At 36.5% G+C, this 18,978-nt stretch overlaps 1 pseudogene; it reads left to right on the top strand.

Moving 5' to 3' along the window:
* The first annotated feature begins 1,790 nt into the window (after positions 1-1,790).
* Positions 1,791-18,574, top strand: LOC102624192 (caffeic acid 3-O-methyltransferase-like; annotated as a pseudogene).
* Positions 18,575-18,978: the final 404 nt, after the last annotated feature.

The following is an 18,978-nucleotide window of genomic DNA, read 5'->3' as shown; positions in this document are numbered from 1 at the left end:
ATTGTTTTATTATTTGTTGTGCTTTCCCTAATCTTTTGTACATTTCTAGCAATTTTATTATAGCATGTCTGAAATTGGAAGGAAGTTTGCATTTGAAACATCGGAAAGAGTACAGAGAGATTGAGCCATGGGAGAACAATTGTAGAGAAGCGGAGAAAGAGTTTTAAAACCGTAAAAGAACTAGTTGCATAAATGGTTATAATTATAATTATCTATATATATATATATATTATAATTATATATATATATATATTTGGTATTAAAATATATATATACAATAAAGGTATATTTGGTATTAAAATGTGTTTGTAAAATAAAATATAAACCTTTAAATTTATTAAGTAGGGTCTATTAAGTAAATGGGTTTAACAAGTATTTTAGTGAGTTTAAATAGCTTTATCCTAAATCAAATAAAAAAGAGAGTAACGATGGACATATCAATTTTTTTATTCTAAATTTCGTCCCAAATGATGCATTAATTATTAAGTGGTTAATAATTCTTTAAAAAATTCAAATGAATTGATTATATTAGCTCTCAAACCAATTGAATTGATGAATACACATAATCTGTTTTTCAAAATAAAAAATTTAGGATGTGTAGCACTACTTAAGAAGAAAGAAATGAGGGGTTTCCATTATTAAATAAAGGAACAATGTTGCGCCATCTAATGTGTTTAATAAACATTAATTTATATTTGCAAGTTTTAAGTTCCAATATTAACTTATTCTATTAATATCATGTTTCCTGCGAGCCATCTTATTCCTTACTATTATATTAGAAGCACGCATGGCTCGTCCGCTGACAAAGAAAGTTGACTAACAATTGTTATTGCAATTAAAGTTTAAGTTACCCTCACTATTGTATTAATTTATTTACCACATTAGTGTAATAATTGTTAAATAGAGGCACGTAATTGGCAATTATAATCCAAGATAATTTTTTTTTTTTGGGACAAGCCTCACGGGGGAATTTTATTAATAATAAAAAAATATATACGGAATAAGCCTTATCTCTCAAGATAGACATAAAACTATAAACAAAAAAATTGCAATGCATGCATAAAATAGTTTAATATCCAAAACCATAAAATAAAACATGTATGAAAGAAAGACATACTAAATTAAACCAAAAGATAAATAAACAATGTTAGAATCAAAAGATAAATTTGGGGATATTACTTGATGTGTTTTATCAAAATTAGAGGCCAGGGGGAAAAAAAGCTTCATAACTTGATGCTATTTGCTATAGTATGCGCATCATCTGTGATTCTACATATACATTAATTGACAGTAAGAAGAGTATTCGAGTCGTCTCTTTAGTCTAGTAATTTATACTTCCTCATTTCATTTTGGATTATGCCAGCATTAATATTCTGTGTACATTGATTATTCTAATATATTTGTCAAATCAATCAAGATAGTACAACTCATCAAATCTTAAAAGAGAAAAAGAATAAGATATATAGAGAGAGAGAGAGAAAGAGAGAAAGAGTGAGAATAGCAAGAGAAAACGGATAACATTTATGAGAAAATTGATTACACCTCATCAAATTAAATCAAATCTTAAATATTTATTATTAAATCATATGGCCATTATATTATCAAACATATGAGTTAACAGCTTTTACCAACATTATATTATTAAAGTACGTGACTTAATAGTTTTTTCGTGACATTAATAAATCTAGAATTAAAACATTTCTATATATATGAGTGTGCGTATAAAGTCTTACATAAACTGAGCAGTACAGTCATTGCCATTTTGTTTCTCCATATCCTACTCCAAGAAAATGAGTTCATGCCAGGACCAACTTCTGAAATCTTCAAACGATGAGCAAGATTTCTTGTTAGCAATGGAACTCGTTAACAGCTCCATAAAAAGCAGCCATTAAGCTTGGTGTGTTAGAGATTTTGGCTAAAGCAAGTCCATCGCAGCTCTCTTCTTCTGAGATTGCCTCTCAACTTCCTACAAATAACAAAGAAGCTCCAATAGTACTTGACAGAATACTACGCCTCCTTGCCTGTCACTCTTTCCTCACATGTAATCTTGTCACAAATAAAGATGGAAGCGTCTAAAGATTATATGGTTTAGCATCAGCTTCCAGATTTTTTGTTCCAAATGAAGATGGAGTTTCTCTAGCTGCATGTTTGTTCTTAACTCAGGACAAAGTTTTTATGGAAACATGGTATTTCTTCCTCTTCTTGACATCGTTGATATATATTAACTATATACACACACACTCACACTCACACCTACACACACATGCACATAACATTTTTCTTTTTACTTCTTCTTTTGTAAAACATAATTAAGAAATCAAAATCTTCATACCTTTCAACAGGAACCTCTTCAGTGACTGTGTATTAATGGAAGGAACCGTACCATTTATGAAGGCACATAATGGATTGCCTCTATTTGAGTATGCTGCCAAAGATGCTAGATTACAGAACCTCTTCAATCAAGCAATGCATAATCATACAGCGATAGTCATGAAGAAAATTCTTGAAATCTACAAGGGATTTGAAGAGCTTAACCAATTGGTGGATGTTGGTGGTGGTTTAGGCACAAATATGAGCTTAATAGTTCATACATACCCACAAATTAGGGGTATTAACTTTGACTTACCTTACGTCATTAAAAATGCACCCTTCCTTCAGCTCAGGTACTTTTAATATGAACATGATATGTATTTCTTAATTATTTTTTTTTAAACAAAAAGATTATTCTTTTTCCTTTTTATTCTTCTTTTGTAGGTGTGGAGTATATTGGAGGAGATATGTTTGTTAAAGTTCCTAATGGACAAGCTATTTTCATGAAGGTTAGTTAGTTCTTAAACTAATTTTCCTCAAAGAGAAAAAAAAATGAACCAATTACTATCTAAACTTGGAAACCAATAAGAGATATTCTTATATACAAAACTTTCAGAGTATACTCCTTAACTGGAGTGATGAACAATGTTTGAAGATATTAAAGAACTGCTACGATGCACTTCCGAAATCCGGGAAGGTCATTATTGTAGAATCTATAGTGCCAGAATCCCCTGAGATTTCTAGCATAAACAGGAATATTTCAACACTTGACATAACAGCTAATTATATTATCTTTATCCTTAACTGTAACTTATTCAAATATTTTTAATTTTGTATTTTCTTACAAACCTTTCTCAACTATAAATATACCAGCACTAGTTTTAAGGATCTGTAACAATATTCTGTTAGTCTCCTATTGTATATATATGTTTAATAATCAATGAGAAGTTGCTGTGATTACTTTGAAAAGTAAAGCTCTGTTATGGTATCAGAGCATTCTAAAGTGGTAGTCGATTCTTCTCTTTTTCTTTTCTTTTTTTTTCTTCAGTCATCATGACTGATCCTTCATCCTCCACCACCATTCACAACACCCTTATCATTATCAATGTTGCTGCTCAAACTCCTCTTAAACTCACATCCAGTAACTACCTCTCATGGAAGTTACAATTTAATACTTTATTCATTGGCTATGATCTACTTGGTTATGTTGATGGATCCAAGCCTTGTCCAGCAGCCACAATCATCCAAAATGCCACCACTAGACCAAATCCCAACTACAACATTTGGATTCGACAGGACCAACTAATTCTCAATGCCATTGTTGGCTCCATCTCCCCAACCATAATACCTTTCATTGCTCAAGCCAAAACTTCTCGTGAAGCATGGACCATCCTCGCTAACACATATGCCAAGCCTTCTCGTGGATGCATTAAACAAGTTAAAAATCAACTTAAGAAGATTACCGAGGGAACAGAAGGTGTAACTGAGTTTTTACAGACGGTAAAAGCAAAAGCTGACGAACTTGCTCTTCTTGGAGAACCACTTCATACAGAAGATCTTACAGACAAAATTCTTGATGGACTCGGGGATGATTACAATGAATTAGTACATGCTGTTCAAGCCAGAGATACTCATATTACCTTTGAAGAACTCCATGAAAAATTACTTAATTTTGAAGCATCACTGCTAACTACTAAATCAAACCAATCATATTTTCCAGCCACTGCTAATCCTACAAGTCGAACCACAGCTTGGTGGCCACCATCCAATTCAAGCAACTAATAGCGGACTAACCTCAACACGGGGAAATCGCCCATCTCGTCCATACCTTGGCTACTGTCAAATATGTAGAATTCAGGGTCATAATGCAAAAAAAATGTCCCTCTGTTCGGCTAGTACCAGTTCAATCACCCAACAAACACCCCAATACATCGACGTCCAATCCAACTGCACCATGGCAACCAACAGCTCATTACGCTACCGGCAATTCCACCACTCCATCCTGGCTCCTGGACAGTGGTGCTTCTCATCATGTTACCTCCGACTTAAGCAATCTCTCACTACATGCTCCATACAATGGCTCCGACGACATAATGATTGGAGATGGCTCGGGTCTCTCCATGTTAAGGAAGCTCACATTGTACAGAAGGGAGCTGCACATTTAGCACGTGTGTCTCAATGATGTGTCAGCAGTTAGTTGAGAGAAGAAGCCAGCTCAGCAAGTTTGTTAATCATGTATTTCGTTCTGTTTTTCCAGTTGCTGATTAAGCTTGTATTCTGTTTTAGATATCATTATTAGTATAAATACTGATGAGATTGTTTTTGTTATTAAATAATGTGAGATCAAATAAAAGATAGTTTCTCAGAAAATTTTCTTATTATTTTCTTAGCCTCCAAACAGATTTTACAGTTACAATTTAACTTTCAAACATGGTATCAGAGCCAAATCGAGCAAGCATTAGAAACTTTACAGGAACAGAAACAAATCAACAAAGTCAAATAAATTTTTCCTTTAACACTCCAATCAAACTAGATCGTTCAAACTATTTGCTTTGGCGCTTTCAAATTTTAGCTTCCATAAGAGGTAATCGATTAGAAGGCTTCATCAATGGAACTAAACCAGCGCCTGATGAACATTTCACTCAAGTTGGAGCTGATGGATCTATTCAGAAAATTGATAATCCAGAGTATCAGAATTGGAGATCACAGGATCAAACTTTGCTTGGATGGATGCTGTCATCAATAAGTGAAGGTACTCTAAATCTTGTCATAAGTTGTGGAAGCTCGTTTGATGTTTGGAGAACTTTAGAAAAGAAATTTGGTGTGCAATCTGAAGCTAGAGTTCTTCAGCTTAGATATGAGTTAAATACTCTTAGGAAGGAATCAATGAGTATTGAAGATTATTGTATTAAAATGAAAATTGTAGCAGATAAACTTGCTAGTGCTGGAAGTCCTATAACAGAGAAAGATCTCATGCTAACAATTCTTAATGGCTTAGGAGCAGGCTATCGTGATATTGCTACTTTTATAACTGGTTCCAAAATGGACTATGATGATGCTTATGCATTGTTATTAATTCATGAAACCAGACTTGAACAAGAGCAGAGTGATAAAAGCATGTTTAATGCAAATTATGCTTATACAAATGCCTATTATCCAAGGTTGTTCTATGCTCAATCGAGAAATAATTTTAGAAGAGGAGGATATGCTGGTGTTCAATTTGGTAATAATGGTAGAAATCATATAGCTGGAAGAGGAAATAATTTTCAGGCTCCAAGGATGTTTACTGGTAATCACAGAGGTGGATATGGAAGAGGACATTCATTTGGACCAAATAATGTCAACTCCTTTCATGCACCTAGAAATCCAATGCAATTTGCTCGAACTGGTTTTGCTAATATGAGTGGATCACAAGGAACTTCGAGCAATGCAGAAGAAATGGTGTGTCAGATTTGCTTCAAGCCTGGTCATACTGCTGATATTTGCTGGCATCGATTTGTAGAGGATTATGTCCCTTTTTCAAGGAGTCTAGGCAGAGGCAAAGGACCAAGATCAGCATATGTTGCTAACTTTGATGGTTTTGTATGTCCATATCCAGGTTATGATAACTATGATAATCATCCTGCATCTGAAACAAGCTACTATTCTGGAATTGATAACTATGTACCTGCAGAAGCTTATGTGGCTAATTTTGAAAACATTGCTGATGATGGCTGGTATTTGGATAGTGGGGCAACTCATCACTTGACCAATAACATGGAGAATTTGCACTTTAAGGAAGAATACAAAGGTACTGATCAACTCATTATTGGTAATGGTCAAGGTCTGTCAATTTCTCATATTGGTCATGCATTTTTATCATTTAGAGCTTCAAAACAGCCTTACACACATGCCACCACTATAGCACTTAAGGATATGTTGCTTGTTCCTACAATCACTAAAAATTTACTAAGCATTTCAAAACTTACATCTGATAATTCACTTTCTGTTGAATTCTGTGGAAATGTTTGTTATGTTAAGGACATGAAGGGGCAAGTTCTTCTGCAGGGCCTTGCTGAGAAAGGTCTTTACAAGCTGTTGATGAAATCTTCTTCTCTGTCAGCTTCTGCTTATCACACATCACCTGCCTTTTATCTTTCTCAACTACAGTCAAATAAACCAATGTCCATGTTGTCATGCTCAAATGTGTCTTCTATTTCTCATCATTGTAATCCTTTTGATAAGACTTGTTTCAGCTCGTTTTCGAATAAATATAACCAAAAACATGATGAACTTACTCTGTTACATAGAAAATTTGGGCATCCATGTTCAACAGTATTGATGCATTTGCTTAAGACTTGTAAACAAATTAAAGTATCTCCAAAGTCAATCTTATCTCCTGAGCATTCTATGTGTGAAGCCTGTCAATTAGGAAAAGCTCACAAGCAACATTTTCCAACCACTGAAACCAAAACTACTCAAGTATTAGAACTGATACATACTGATCTTTGGGGGCCTTCACCTACTATATCTAGAAATGGCTTCAAATACTATATTAGCTTTGTAGATGATTATAGTAGGTATACCTGGGTTTATCCACTCAAACTCAAATCTGAAGCTTTTGAGGTCTTTAAATTGTTCAAACTTCAAGTAGAAAATCAGTTCAATACAAAGGTCAAGATGCTGCAATCTGACTGGGGGGGAGAATATAGAGTTTTTACTGATTTCTTAAACCAGAATGGGATTATTTTCAGACATTCATGCCCCTACACACATCATCAAAATGGTCTAGTGGAAAGAAAACATAGGCACATAATTGAATTAGCTTTGACTCTCTTAGCTCAAGCTAATCTCCCTTTTAAATTCTGGTGGGAAGCTGTCCATACAGCAGTGTATCACATAAACAGATTACCAACACCTGTATTGAAATTCTTATCTCCATATGAGAAGCTTTTTAAACATAAACCAGATTATAGCTTCCTTAAATGCTTTGGCTGTCTTTGCTATCCATTCTTAAGAGATTTTAATAGACATAAGTTTGATTTCCATACCAGCAAGTGCATCTTTATTGGTTATAGCTCATCTCATAAGGGATACAAATGTCTTACAAGCTCAGGCCAAGTTCATATCCTTAGACATGTTGTTTTCGATGAAAGTGTTTTTCCATATGCAAACATCTTTTCTTCTTCTTCATCTGAAAATGTTGCCAAATCAGAAACATCAGTGTCAAACTTCTCTAAACAACAAGTCTATCATCTTTCAACTCTACCCATATTCAACAGCAGCTTTGAAGATACTTACTCAGAAAGTGTACCAAGTGATGAGCAAGTTCCTGTGTTGTCTGAGCATACAAATAATACACATCAACAAGAATCATCTAGTTATTCCTTATCAGAACCATCAACATCACATACTATTCCTCAAATCCCTGAATCAACTCAAACACAACCTGAACCACAAACAAACAATCAGCAACATGCTGAACATAATCCAAACAGAATTCTGACCTCACAACCTACACACAAAATGATTACTAGATCAAAGTCTAGAATATTCAAACCTAAATTGTATACGGCCACCTTGATCAACAAAGAACCTGACACAACTCAAGAAGCTCTCAATGATAAAAATTGGTATGAGGCCATGAAAGAGGAATATGAAGCTTTGATCAGAAATGAGACTTGGTCTCTTGTACCACCTCCAGCTGAATACAAAATAGTTGGAAACAAGTGGGTGTTCAGGGTTAAACAAAATAGTGATGGCAGTATAGCAAAGTATAAAGCTAGATTGGTTGCTAAAGGATTTCAACAGACTGAAGGGATTGATTATTTCGAAACTTTTAGTCCTGTTATAAAGGCTTCCACAGTGAGAGTTATATTGAGCTTGGCTGCAATGCATGGCTGGATGATCAGACAAGTAGATGTCAACAATGCCTTTCTAAATGGTGACTTGACAGAGGATGTCTACATGTGTCAACCTGAAGGATTTGTTGATGAGAAGAGATTAGATTATGTGTGCAAGTTGAAGAAGGCTTTATATGGGTTGAAACAAGCTCCTAGAGCTTGGTTTGATAAACTAAAAGACTGTTTGGTTACAAAGTGGGGATTCCAAAATTCCAGAGCTGATACATCACTATTCTTTAAGGAAAAACAGGATTCAATGATACTGATCTTGATTTATGTTGATGACATATTAATAACAGGGCCTAACAGTGATGAACTTGAAGAGTTTATCTTAGATTTCAGCAAAGTATTTGCATTGAAAGATTTGGGAAGACTTTTATATTTTCTGGGCATAGAAGTATCTTATGCTGAGAGTAACATCTACTTATCCCAGAGAAAGTATATTAGAGATCTGCTGAGTAAAGCTGATATGCTTAACTGCAAAGGGTGTGATACACCAATGGTTACAGGGACAAGACTTCAGAAGGAAGCTAAGGGATCCTTAGGTCATCATGTTGAAGATGCAACAAGTTATAGAAGCTTAATTGGAGGGCTGCAGTATTTAGTTTTGACCAGGCCAAAGATAGCTTTTGCAGTCAACAAGTTAAGTCAGTATGTGTCTGCACCTACACTACAACATATCATAGCTTGTAAGAGAATGCTGAGATATTTGAAAGAAACAGAAGACTATGGTTTGAAATTTTCAGCTGGTGGAGAAATGAAATTAACAGGTTTCACAGATGCAGATTGGGCATGCGATATTGATGATAGAAAATCAACAGGTGCATACTGTATTTACTTGGGAATTAACTTGATATCTTGGTCATCTAAGAAGCAATCCATAGTTACAAGATCAAGTGCTGAGAGTGAGTACAGAGCTCTTGCTTCTGCAAGTGCTGAACTTACATGGTTACAGTCATTATTCAAGGAACTCAAGATTGAATGTGTTTCAGTGCCCACAATTTGGTGTGACAATATAAGTGCCACTGAGCTAGCCAAAAATCCTGTCTACCACTCAAGAACCAAACACATTGAATTGGATATGCACTTTGTAAGAGACAAAGTGTTAGCAAGAGAGCTAGAAATCAATTATATTCCCAGTGAAGAACAGATTGCAGACATCATGACCAAGCCTCTCACCTTCAATCATTTTAATTACTTTAGAAGCAAACTCAATGTGCAGCCATGCCCCTTGAGTTTGAGGGGGGCTGTTAAGGAAGCTCACATTGTACAGAAGGGAGCTGCACATTTAGCACGTGTGTCTCAATGATGTGTCAGCAGTTAGTTGAGAGAAGAAGCCAGCTCAGCAAGTTTGTTAATCATGTATTTCGTTCTATTTTTCCAGTTGCTGATTAAGCTTGTATTCTGTTTTAGATATCAGTATTAGTATAAATACTGATGAGATTGTTTTTGTTATTAAATAATGTGAGATCAAATAAAAGATAGTTTCTCAGAAAATTTTCTTATTATTTTCTTAGCCTCCAAACAGATTTTACAGTTACAATTTAACTTTCAAACACTCCATAACTCACACTGGTTCCACCTCTCTTAAAACTCCGCAAACTACTTTTAAATTAAATAATGTTCTTTGTGTTCCACGCATGAAAAAGAACTTAATCTCTATATCTCAATTTTGCAAGTCCAATAACGTTTCAATTGAGTTCTTACCATCTAATTTTCTTGTGAAGGAACTTCGCACGGGGGCAACACTTCTAACGGGCCACACTAAAGATGGCGTACATGAGTGGCCAGTAACTTCACCATTGCTTGCGTTCTCTAGCACAAAGGCCTCATCATCCGAGTGGCATAATAGATTAGGATATCCATCATTTTCTATTCTAAAGCACATGCTTTCAAATAATAAACTCGGTTTATCTTCTTCTTTGTCGTCTGATTTCTCCTGTAATGCATGTCTCTGTAATAAAAGCCACAAGGCATCTTTTTCTACCTCAACACTCGTATCTTCTCAGCCCCTTGAAACTATATTCTCAGATGTATGGACTTCCCCAATAATTTCACATAATGACTTTAAATACTATGTGATTTTTATTGATCACTTTACAAAATATATCTGGTTTTACCCTTTAAAACAAAAGTCGGAAGTTAAAGATATCGTCATTAGATTTAAAGCCATAGTTGAAAAACACTTTGACAAAAACATTAAGACTCTCTACTCTGATAATGGAGGTGAACACACATCTCTAGCTCATTTCCTTTCCACCAATGGAATCTCCCATCTCACTACACAGCCTCACACACCTGAACACAATGGTTTTTCTGAAAGACGTCATCTTCACATAGTCGAAACAGGTCTAGCATTACTTTCTCATGCATCTCTTCCTTTAATTTATTGGTCTCATGCATTTGCCACTGCAAGTCTACTTAATTAATCGCATGCCAACTCCTACATTAAATCTCTCATCTCCCTACGAACTTATATTTGGAACTATTCCCAATTACTCAAAACTACGAACTTTTGGATGTCTATGTTACCCCTGGCTTAAACCTTACACCTCCCACAAACTTGACTCTCGTTTAAAACCTTGTGCCTTTCTTGGTTACTCTTTAACTCAAAGTGCCTATTATTGCTTAGATCCTTCGAGTTCTAAAATTTATGTCTCACGGCATGTTAAATTTGTTGAGTCCTCGTTCCCTTTCACTTCTCTGTCCAATCAGTCTCCTCGTCCTCAACCAAACACTATTACCAGTTGGATTCCCCCACCACTTCGAGTTTCCTCTGGCTCCTTGGTACCACTACTCAATACGCCCTCTACGGTCGACAGCCCTCAGCAACTCCCATGTGAAGCTCCATCTACATCAACTCAGCCTAATTCCTCAACAGTCACTTCCTCCTGTCCTACACAATCTCAAACTAATTCCCAACCACCAGTGACTCCACCACCACCTACCCATAGTATGACAACTAGAGCCAAGAATAACATTCACAAACCTCTTAAAAAAAATGAATCTTCATACCCAATTATCCAAAGCCACTGACCTTGAACCCACTACAGTGACCATGAAAGAAATTAAGAGAAAATATTGTTTGGTTGCTGAGAAAATATCTCAGAAAATTTCCAGAGAACTTCCAGAATTCTTGTATTTATTTTTCTTAAAATGAAATGTTATGACTACAACTTATTTATACTCAAAGCTTAAGGATTACTAAAGCTAATGACTAACTGATTCAGTAGAATCTACACATGCACAACAACAGCTCGATATACAGAGTAGTCATAACAGACTCTTGACTACTTGAGCTGAGGTGGCAGCTGAGCTGTCATTCTGCTTACATTCACCTGACGTCACTAGCTTGTTGGTTTTCCTTAGCTTGTGCAGCTTCCTCTTTTCTGCACAATGAGCTTCTCTAACAGACCCGAGCCCTCAAAGATCAAAAATGGCGTCGGGCTATGTCTGAAGAGTATGACGCTTTGGTGCTGAATGGAACATGGGAGCTAGTACCACCTAAATCAAGTCACAATATCGTCGGGTGTAAGTGGATTTTTAGAACTAAACGAAACTCTAATGGTTCTGTTGATAGGTATAAAGCTCGTTTGGTTGCAAAAGGTTTTCATCAACGTCCAGGAATTGATTATCACGACACTTTCAGCCCTGTGGTTAAACCCACCACCGTTCGTGTTGTTCTCAGTATCACTGTAAGTTGTGGCTGGTCCTTGCGACAACTTGATGTAAACAATGCGTTTCTACAAGGTCACCTCTCCGAGAATGTCTATATGAGTCAACCGCCATGCTTTGTTGATGACGACCATCCATCTTATGTGTGCAAACTCCACAAAGCAATTTATGGCCTTAAACAAGCCCCTCAGGCCTGGTATCATGAACTTCAAACCTTTCTTATTCAATTTGGCTTTAAGAATTCACATGATGATACCTTGTTAAGAATAAATATGCTGAGTCATCTGCTGAGTCATCAAGCCACACTAGAAGTTAGTTTTGCAGTTAGTTAAGAGCTTATTAGCTTCCCTCCAAAAGTTTGTTATGTGTATAAGAATCTGAGCTCACGAGTTTTGTGTTTTAGTAATCTTGTGAAGATGCTCACACTGATATAAATTGTATTGTGATGCAATTAATAAAGTTGTTAAAAAGCTTTGCATTTTCTCTCAGTCAAAATTTTCTCTCTGTTTTTCTAAGTAACCAAACAAACTCTACAGAGCATTTTATATTCTAACTTGGTATCAGAGCTTGAATCCAATAGCCTTAATCGGTTCTAAATAACAATCAAGCAACACTTCCATAACTTCTTTCACCTTCACAAATCCAATTAAGCTTGATCGTGCAAACTATACGATCTGGAAACAGCAAGTACTTTCTTCAATTCGTGGCAATGGTCTTGAAGGCTATATTGATGGATCGAGGATCTGTCCTAGTCAATTTCTTTCTCCAGAGGCTAGATCTGAAGGTTCTTCTTCTTCTAGCATCGAAGGTCAAGAGAGTCCAGAGTATGCAGCTTGGAGACGTCAAGATCAACTCCTACTCAGCTGGATTCTGTCATCTATGAATGTAGACATTCTCAGTCTTGTGGTAAGCTCTAAGACTTCTTTTGAGTTGTGGAAAAATCTTGAAAAACAATTTGGATCTGAATCTATGGCTAAGAAGGTTCATCTGAAAATGCTTTTAAGTAACCTGCGAAAAGGATCATTAACTATGTCTGAGTACTTTACAAAGCTTAAATCAGTCACAGATGGTCTTGCTTTAGCTGGTAGTCCTGTGAATGACTTGGATATCATTACTCACCTTATTACTGGTCTAGATCAGTCATATTATCCTGTAGTAGTCTATATTGAGGCAAACATGTTGAAAATGGATCTTAGTGAGGCTTATGCTATGCTTCTCACACATGAGGCTAGACTTGAGAATAATAAGCTTCATGACAGTAAGGAAACCAAGAACAATTATGCAGCAAATGTAGCTCAGGCTGGAAATTTTTCAAAGAAAGGTAATAATAATAATCAAAACAACTGGAAGGCTGGAGGAAATAACTGGAATAATAATTGGAATAATAACTCTGGTGGAAGAGGTGGCTTTGGTGGTAATGGAAGAGGTGGCTATCAAGGTTTCAATCCAGGGAGAGGGAACTGGAATAATAGCAATTTCAGAGGTGTTGCTGGTGGATTTAACAATGGATTTCCTGGTCCTGGTGGCTTCAATAACAATTATGGCAGAGGTGGTTTCAACTCAGGAGGTGCTGGAAAGAATTTTGCTCATGGAACTGGTATTGCTTGTCAGATATGCTTCAGGTTTAATCACACAGCAGCTGATTGCAGAGACAGGTTCAACAGAAATTTTACTCCAAATTTTCCAGCTTCAACTCCAAATCACTTCTCTAATCAGCATCAAGGACCAAGAGCAGCCTTCATAACAACATCTGAGGGAGCTGCTGATCAGGGATGGTTTCTGGATAGTGGTGCAACTCATCACTTAACCAACACAGTTCAGAATCTGAGTGATGGTAAGATCTATTTTGGCTCAAATTTACTAACTGTTGGTAATGGCCAAGGTCTTCGAATTACTCACATAGGCTATACACAACTTCACACTTCTTTTGGCACATGTTTACAACTACAGAATGTTTTGTGTGTTCCTCAAATCACCAAGAACCTCATTAGTATTTCCAAACTTCTTACTGATAATGATATAACCATTGAATTTTTCTCTGATGTTTGCTTTCTAAAGGACAAGGTGAAGGGCACTCTGTTGGCTCAGGGGATTGCTAAGGATGGTCTGTACAAGTTACTGTCAAAAAAGGAATCTATCTCTCATTCTTCTTCTTTTCTGCAAGTGTCTCATCCTAGTTCTATGATGTCAATCCTTTCTTGCAATAATGTAGTTAATTCTGTTCAACATTCAAATAATGACTTCTGTTTTGAGTCTACATCTCCTGTAAGTTTTCAAGCTTCAAGTTCTATGTCAGCAAATGTATTGCATAACAGACTTGGTCATCCAAGTAAACATGTTATACAAACTATTCTCAAAAACAATTGTTTACTGTCAGCCCTTGTGAGCAAATCAAATTTTCATTTCTGTGATGCCTGTCAACTTGGAAAGTTACATCAATTGCATTTTCCAGCTACTGAAATCAAAACAAAATACCCTTTAGAATTGATACACACAGATTTATGGGGACCAGCACCAGTTTTATCATTGGATGATTATCGATATTATATTTCCTTTGTTGATGATTTCACCCGATATTGTTGGATCTTCCCCTTAGTCTTAAAGTCAGATGCTCTTACTACTTTCAAAAACTTTAAGAGCTTAGTTGAAAAACAATTTAATCTGCCTATTAGAACCTTGCAATCTGATATGGGAGGGGAATTCAAAGTCTTTCAATCCTTTCTTCAACAAGAAGGTATCCAAACTAGATTTAGTTGTCCCTATACACATCACCAAAATGGTGTTGTTGAGAGGAAGCATAGACACTTAGTTGAAACTGGATTAACACTCCTTGCTCAAGCAAAAATGCCTATTTCTTTCTGGTGGGAGGCTTTTCATACAGCCTCTTATCTCATCAACAGAATGCCTACCACTACACTTAACAACATCTCTCCTTATCAAAAACTGCATAACCAGCCACCAAATTATCAACTTCTCAAAGTTTTTGGCTGTGCCTGCTACCCTTTTCTCAGACCTTACAATGATCACAAGCTTGACTTTCATTCATAGAAATGCTTATTCTTAGGATACAGTCCTCTTCACAAAGGGTATAGATGTCTAACAACTTCAGGCAAAATCTATGTTGCAGCTCATATTGTTTTTAATGAGTCTGACTTTCCCTTTTCAGAGTTGTTTTCCTCATCTGAGTCTTCTTCTAATTCTCTGTCATCATACTCTCCATCTATTTGTATCCTCAATAACAGTGGCTTGCATCAGTCATCTGTATTATCTCCTGCTTCAGCAGTGTTACCAACTTCACATTCACCTCAACAGCCTCAACAAAATGCATACTCCCCTTGTCACTCTCCAATCTCAAATTCCTATATCTCCTCATCACCACATAATCCTTTATCCAATACTTCTATTGACTTACAATCATCACCTCATCCTGTCATTCCTACTCATCAAATGGTTACTCGAGCCAAATCTGGTATTTTTAAACCAAAGACCTACCTTACAGCTACCCAAGATCTTGAACCAGTGAATACTAAAGCAGCTTTGGTTGATACAAAGTGGAAGTTGGCTATGCAAGATGAGTATAATGCCTTGCAGAAAAATGGCACCTGGACATTAGTTCCAGCTGAAACAGCTACAAAACTTGTTGGTAATAAGTGGGTTTTTCGAGTCAAGTACAACCCAGATGGCAGCATTTCCAAGTATAAGGCTCGGTTGGTTGCAAAAGGGTTTCATCAAACCTATGGCGTGGATTTCTTTGAAACCTTTAGTCCAGTTGTTAAACCCTGTACTGTTCGTATTGTTCTCAGCTTAGCAGTCATGCATTGTTGGCCAATTCGGCAATTAGATGTTAACAATGCCTTTCTTAATGGCATGCTTACTGAAGATGTGTTTATGCTTCAGCCAGAAGGCTTTATCAATTCCCAGTTTCCCAATCATGTCTGCAAATTACAGAAAGCTCTTTATGGTCTTAAGCAGGCTCCCAGGGCCTGGTATGATAGGTTGAAAGGGTCTTTAGTTCAGTGGGGTTTCAGGTCTTCCAAGTCAGATACCTCATTGTTTTTCAAGCATACTGGAAGTGATGTTCTAATCATCCTTGTCTATGTAGATGATATCCTGATAACAGGCTCCAGCAATGTTTACATTACAGAGGTTATCAGTCAACTTAGCTCAGAATTTGCACTTAAAGATTTAGGAGATTTTAATTACTTTCTTGGGGTAGAAGTGACTCCATCTGCTGAAAGGTTGCATCTATCTCAGACTAAATATGTTGGTGATATCTTAAGAAAAGCTCATATGCTTAGAAGTAAAGGTTGTAATACACCTATCAGTGTTGGTGAAAAATTACAGAATGACAAAGGTTGCACATTTGAAAATTCTTCACTTTACAGAAGCATCATTGGTTCTCTGCAATATCTGACATTGACCAGACCAGATATTGCATTCACAGTAAACAAACTAAGTCAGTTTTTAGCAGCCCCAACTACCTTGCATTGGCAAGCTTGCAAGAGGGTGTTACGGTATCTGCAGAGTACAGCACATTTTGGTCTTCAGTTCTTCAAGTCAGGTGCTCCAAGTCTTACAGCATATTCTGATGCAGATTGGGGGTCTGATCCAGATGATAGAAGATCTGTTGGAGGGTATTGTGTGTATCTTGGATCCAATCTTGTGTCTTGGTCATCTAAGAAACAAAACATTGTTTCCAGGTCATCTGCTAAATCTGAGTATAGAGCACTAGCCTTAGCTACATCTGAAGTTTTGTGGATTACATATCTGTTGAAAGAGCTCAAAGTATCTCTACAAAAACCTCATGTTCTTCTTTGTGACAACAGCAGTGCAGAAGCTTTGGCTAGCAATCTTAAGTATCATTCCAGAACTAAACATATAGAACTGGATTTACATTTTGTCAGGGAACATATTGCTAATAAGGAACTCTTCACTGAGCATGTGTCCAGTTCTGATCAGCTAGCTGATGTACTTACAAAACCTCTGAGTTTTGATCATTTTGCCTATATGCGAACTAAGCTCAATGTCTGTCCACGACCTTGAGCTTACTGGGGCATGTTAAGAATAAATATGCTGAGTCATCTGCTGAGTCATCAAGCCACACTAGAAGTTAGTTTTGCAGTTAGTTAAGAGCTTATTAGCTTCCCTCCAAAAGTTTGTTATGTGTATAAGAATCTGAGCTCACGAGTTTTGTGTTTTAGTAATCTTGTGAAGATGCTCACACTGATATAAATTGTATTGTGATGCAATTAATAAAGTTGTTAAAAAGCTTTGCATTTTCTCTCAGTCAAAATTTTCTCTCTGTTTTTCTAAGTAACCAAACAAACTCTACAGAGCATTTTATATTCTTACTTACCTCACTATTTGTACTCAATGCTGCTGGCCATGTTATATATCTTCTTGTTTATGTTGACGACTTAATAATCACTGGTGACAATGTGACAATGGTCAATCACTTTGTGGACATTCTTGCTCAATGATTTTCTATCAAAGATCTTGGTCCGTTAAATTATTTTTTGGGTGTATAAGTGGTTCCAAACAAGCATGGTTTGTTGCTTTCTCAAAGGCGTTACATTCTGGCTAAAACAAATATGCAAGATGCCAAATCTGTTTTACTCCTATGCCAACTCATCCAGCTCTTCACTTACACTCAGGCTCCTCCTTGTCAGATCCTACAGAGTACCGGACTGTCGTTGGTAGCCTTCAGTATCTGTTAATCACACGGCCCGATATTTCCTTTGCTGTAAACAAGCTTTCTCAGTATATGCATCGTCCAACGACTGAGCATTGGGTCTTTGTTAAACGTCTCTTACGCTATTTATCTGGTACCATTGAAAATGGCTTACAACTCTACCGAGATTCCCCTTTAACTTTGCATGCCTTTTCTGATGCTGATTGGGCAGGTGACAAAGATGATTTCTCTTCCACAAATGCTTACATTGTCTATCTTGGTCGAAATCCTATGTCCTGGAGTTCTAAGAAACAAAGAACTGCTGCTAGATCTTCTACTGAAGCTGAGTACCGTTCAGTTACAAACACAGATGCTGAACTAAATTGAATTTGCTATCTCTTATCTGATCTTGGTGTTACGCTTTCCAGCTGTCCAGTGATATATTGTGATAACATAGGGGCCACTCAACTATGTTCTAATCCCATTTTCCATTCAAGGATGAAGCATGTTGCTATTGACTTTCATTTCATCAGAGATCAAGTCCAACGTGGTGCTCTTCGTGTCACTCATGTGTCTTCTACAGATCAAATAGCTGATGCTCTCACCAAGCCTCTTCCACGGGCCCGTTTCCACCATCTCAAGGTCAAGATTGGACTTCTCCATCTTGAGGGGGCATAACAGCTAATTATATTATCCTTATCCTTAACTGTAACTTATTCAAATATTTTTAATTTTGTATTTTCTTCTAAACCTTTCTCAACAATAAATACACCAGCACTAGTTTTAAGGATCTGTAACAATATTCTGTTAGTCTCCTATTGTATATATATGCTTAATAATCAATGAGAAGTTGTTGTGATTACTTTGAAAACTAAAGCTTTGTTATGACATAGTTATGTACAATCTATTTCCTGAAGCAAAGGAGAGGACAATAGAGGAGATCAAGGCATTGGCAATGGGAGCTGGATTTGGATTTATTAAAGTTATTTGTCGTGCATATTGTTTTTGGGTTATTGAATTCTACAAAACCATATAATCAAACCTTTGCAAATCGGTGGTGTGTACAGGCAGCCAATATTTTATTGACACGTATTATGCGTGCGTGTGTGTGGATACAAATAATTTTATTGGTTGGTTGTATGTACAGCGGACGTACAAAAGAATTTCCCCGTCATTTTAGGTTTCGCATTTTAAAATCATAAAATGCAGATGCTGGCAATCTTTACTTCTTCCTAGTGCTTGCGTGCAAAAATGAATTAATAAAAGTTGGATATTCCTTGTTTTCTTTCTCCAACCTTCAAGTCTTTATCGGGATTGACAATATTGCGTTTGGTTCTTGCTGAAACATATAATTCGCTTCATTTCCCCTAGTGGAGCACTTCAAATTTTTGGGAAAAAGACACCAACTAAGAACCCAAAATTGCTTCAAATGGTCACATT

This window comes from Citrus sinensis, chromosome 5 (genome assembly GCF_022201045.2).
Source record: "Citrus sinensis cultivar Valencia sweet orange chromosome 5, DVS_A1.0, whole genome shotgun sequence".
NCBI lineage: Eukaryota > Viridiplantae > Streptophyta > Magnoliopsida > Sapindales > Rutaceae > Citrus > Citrus sinensis.
The sequence above is the reverse complement of the archived record's forward strand: the minus strand, read 5'-3'. Positions and strand labels throughout refer to the sequence as shown.